This window comes from Antechinus flavipes, chromosome 1, assembly GCF_016432865.1.
Source record: "Antechinus flavipes isolate AdamAnt ecotype Samford, QLD, Australia chromosome 1, AdamAnt_v2, whole genome shotgun sequence".
Lineage (NCBI taxonomy): Eukaryota > Metazoa > Chordata > Mammalia > Dasyuromorphia > Dasyuridae > Antechinus > Antechinus flavipes.
The window spans coordinates 435,034,891-435,039,650 of record NC_067398.1 but is presented as its reverse complement, the minus strand read 5'-3'; the positions used below and the strand labels follow the sequence as shown (position 1 = coordinate 435,039,650).

Below are 4,760 nucleotides of genomic sequence, written 5' to 3'. Positions count from 1 at the left end.
ATATATTATGTGCAGTTTTTTTTAATTAAAGAAATTTTTTTTTTATTTTTCAAAACATATGCATGGACAATTCTTCAACGTTAGCCTTTGCAAAATCCAGTGTTCTAATCCACTTCACCCTCCTTCCTCCATGCCCTACCCTAGATGACAAACTAGAGATGTTTTAAATGGAATTTCTCACGTCTGGGAGCCAAGATGGCATAGAGAAGCCAAGACATGGCCTGAGCTTTCCCTACCTTCCCTCAGAATCAATGCCAGATCAACCTCTTGAAAGATTTTGGAGTGACAGAATCTACAGACATTCAGAGTGAAATAATTTTTGCAGCTTAAGACTGCAAGAAAAGACTTCAAGAAAAATCTTTTTGAATTGGACAGGGCAAAAGAAGGTCCAGTGTAGGTGCAGAATAGGGATACGTGGCATGGGAATGGAGGGGCACAGCGAGGAACATTATAGGGAGGCCTGCCTTCAGGCAATCTAGCAGGAGGCTCTTAGCCAAATTACAACAGCATTGTTTACTCTGCCCTGGTTCAGAGGGGCAGGGGATTAGTAACTAGCTGTGAGACTTCCCATGTAACCACAGAAGGCAAAATGTGAACTTCTAAATGTCAGTATGACAGATAGTACTAGTCTAGGCCAACTCAGTGCAGTGGAGAAACCTGTAGCACAGCTGGTCCCAGCAGTGCAAAAATCAATGAAAAGCCCCTGTGCCTCTGTAGAGAAAAAAAAGAAAAGCTTTGGAAATAGGAGTAGAGCTCAAGTTAAAAAGAGATCTGACCATAGAAAGCTACTATGGTGACAGGGAAGATTAGAATATAAAATCAGAAGAAAACAACAGTGGCAAAATGACTACATGCAAAGCCTGAAAGCAGAATATGAAATGATCTCAAGCTCAAAATGTTCTCTTAGAAGAGCTCAAAAAGGATCTTAAAAGAGAAAAAAAATAAAAATTGGGAAAAGAAATGAAAGCTATACAGGAAATATTATGAAGGTATGAGGAGGGGAAATCAACAGCTTGGGAAAAGGAAGTACAGAAATTGACTGAAGAAAACAACTCTTTAAATGGAATTTTCCCTTTTAATCTCTTGCTGTTGGGCTTTTTTGGTAACATGTAGACATACTGATGATATATGTGGGTTTATCCCATATCCTGCAACTTTGCTGAAGTTATTAATTTTGTCAAATATTTTTTTAGGTGATGCCTAGAGTTTTCTAAGTATACTGTCATATCTACAAAGATTGAGAGTTTTGTTTCCTCATTGTCTATACTAATTCCTTTAATTTATTTTCCTTTTCTTATTGCTAAAGCTAACATTTCTAGTATTATATTGATTAATAGTGGTGATATTATCCCTGATATTATTGAGGTTTCTAGAATATCCCCATATCAGACAATGCTTTCTTATGGATTTAGATAGATACTGTTTATTATTTTAAGATAAGTTCCATTTATTCCTACAACCTCTAGTATTTTTAATAGAAATGGTTTTATTTTTTATCAAAACCTTTGTTAGGAAATGTTGATGTAATCATGATTTGTGTTGATTTTCTTATTGATATGGTCAATTATGTATATTTTCCCCCTAATATTAAACCTGCCTTGCATTCCTGATATTCAGTCATAGTTTATAATCCTTTTGATGTATTGCTGTAATCATCTTACCAGAGTTTTGTTCAATATTTTTTCACAAATATTCATTAAGGGAATTGGTCTATAATTTTCTTTCTCTATTTTGAATGTTGCTGGTATAGCAGCACTATATTTGTGACATAAAAGGTGTTTGTTAGGTATTGTTCTTCCCTTATTCTTGAAAATGGTTTATATAGTTCAGGAATTAATTTTTCTTTTAGTGTTTGGTAGCATTCATTTGTGAGCCCATCTGACCCTGATGCTTTATTTTTTCCTTCTAGAGAGTTTCCCCTTAGGGAGAAGAAGCCATTGATAGTTTGTTCAATTTCTTTTTCTAAGATGGGATTTCTATTTACTAGACAGTTAATCAAGACACTTTATATTTTCTTAAATATTCATTTTTTTCTTTCAGATTGCCAGATTCATAAGCATGTAATTGGCCAAAATGTTTTCCAGTAATTGCTTTAATTTCTTCTCTGGTGATTTCATTATGTCTTCCAGGTAATCCAGTGACGATGATATTGTCTCTCCTGGATCCATTTTTCAAGTCAATTAGTTATTTTATATTTTCCTTCCATTTTTTACATTGTTTTGAATTTATTTGATTTGGTGATTTCTAGCATGTGCTGAGAGTAAGTGGAAGAGTTCTTTGTTTCTCTAGGGCTACAATGAAACATGTGATGTCCTGGTCATTGGAAAATATCTGATTTTCTTGGGCTGTACTAAGTCATATGGAGGTCTAGTACCTGGACAATGACTGTTTTTCAGGATCTATGCTAGAGCTTGTGAAGATTACCTAGAGTTAGAGTCTGTTTGTCAGCTCCTCTGCTTTAGCCAAAGTACCTCTGTAGCTTATTTTGCCAATAGCACCTACTATTAAAATTTGTCTGCTCTAACTTGTGGGACTCAGTATTTTTTGTTGATTTGTTCAGAAGCTTTTAGGTGTCTGGGGAGCTTTCTTTCTTCTCATCCCCTCCCTTTTTCCCCCCCACCATCACACACACATCTAAATGAGAAGGACCCTTCCTGAAGATTCTTGCACTTTCTTGGGTTACTTCTCTGTGCTTCTGCCATTCTAAGACTTGTTTTGGGGTGATATTTTATGTCTGCCTGGAAGTAAACATAGGAAGGTTACAGAGATTCAGTGCTTATTCTACCAGTTTGTCTGCTGGAAAACCTAAAATATAATTTAAAAAAAAAAAACTTTTCATTGACTTTAGCATCTCAAAAAGAAAAACAACAAAAAAGAAGAACTTTTAGTTTTTCAGTTCCTTTTGACCATTAGGATACTTAAAATTATTCTTTGATATTTTGGGAGAGCAGTGTTTTTAATATTTGTCTTTTGCTACCTGCATCCATTTTCTATATATTTAAAAACAAAATTCAAATTTGTTAGTGATTTTTCCTAAGCAGTCATATCATTTTTTTTCTCAGATTATATTATTTACTTATTATTAATGACTTTCTGTGTTTTCAGAATTTCATATTGGACCATCTTCTTTACCTGAACTTCCCTGAATAATGCATTTCACTCCATGGGATGATGGAATTTATATGTCATCTATTGCTTTCAACAACTGTTTCCAGAAAAATCTACTGTATATGTAAGACTTTTTTGTTGTTGTTATTGCTATTTAATCTCTTCTATCACAAAATTTAGGATCAAGTGTTCTTTTTTTTCTCGAGGTCCCACCTCAATACAGTTCTAATTTATTAGCAAATACAACAATTAGCAAAACAAACAAGTGAACAAATAAAACAAAACAACAAAACAGATGTAGAAAAGAATATAAGGAATCCTCATTAATTCTTCTATCATTTATAAGATGCAATTATCAATAAGAAAAAAAATATAGAGAGAATTTAATATAAAAGAGGGATGAGAATTGGATTAAGTTTTGGTCATTGCATTCAGAAATCTCTTACTCTTGCGAATTATTTTCTGACCAACCACATGTTACATATTCCCAAGAAGGATAACCCACAATTTAAAACCATTGATATAGACTGATATAGAGAGAAGGGACCTTGGAATATTACTTGATTCTTATTCCTAATATGACTGACATCTATTCCTCATGGAGTTTTTGTGAAGTTTAGGTTCATTTTATTATGGTTAAGTACAAAGAAAAAGCAAAACTACATTGATATTTACAATTTCTACTTAGTTATTAGCCCAGATGCCATTTCTTTGTTTGTTTGTTTGTTATTTTTTTTACATTTTATTTTCTTTTTTTCTGTTTATACATGTACATTAATTTTTTAAAAACATATGTATGTATGAATCATGTTGCAGGAGGAAAATCAGAACAAAAAGATAAAAACATGAGGAAAAAAGAAGAAAAAGAAAACAAGTGCTCATATTGTATGTTGATTTACATTTATTCTCCATAGTTCTTTCTCTGGAAGCAATTTTTTTTTTTCATACATAGAATATTGAGATTGTCTTGGATCACTGAACCTCTGAGAAGTAACACATCTTTCATAGTTCTCCTTTGCATACTTTTGCTGTGATTGTGTATACTGTATTACTAGTCCTGTTTGCTTCACTCAGCATAAAAGTTCATTTCTAAAATCAGCTTGTCTAAAATCAGTTTCTTTCTAATCAGTTTGTCCATCATTTTTATAGAACAATAATATTCCATTGTTTTTCTATATCACAATTTATTCAGCCATTCCCTAACTGATGGGTATCTTATTATTTTCCAATTCTTTGCCTCCACAAGAATAGCTGCTACAAAAATGTTTGTACCTGTGGGTTCTTTTCCCTTCTTTAAGATTTCCTTAGGGGATCTAGTAGTGGCACTGCTGAATTAAAGAATAGGAACAGTCCTATAGCTCTTTGGACCAAACTGCTCTACAGAAGGGTTGGATTATTTCACAACTCCACCAACAATATATTAGTATCCAAGTTCTTCCATATTCCCTTTTGCATTTGTTATATTTTCATGTCATCTTAGCTAATCTGAGAGAAGTGAGGTAGAACTTCAGAGTTGTTTTAATGTGCATTTCTCTCATCAATAGTCATCTAAAGCATTTTTTTCAGATAATTATAGATGGTTTTAAGATCATTATCTAAAAATTTTCTATTCATATTCAATGACCATTTATCAATTGGGGAGTGACTTGTAT

General features: G+C 33.0%; 1 long non-coding RNA gene across 1 annotated transcript; it reads left to right on the top strand.

Moving 5' to 3' along the window:
* The first annotated feature begins 321 nt into the window (after positions 1-321).
* LOC127543716 (uncharacterized) lies at positions 322-4,513 on the top strand. Its single transcript, XR_007949285.1, has 3 exons — positions 322-989; positions 3,106-3,232; positions 3,925-4,513. It is a non-coding gene; the product is annotated as an uncharacterized LOC127543716 (long non-coding RNA).
* Positions 4,514-4,760: the final 247 nt, after the last annotated feature.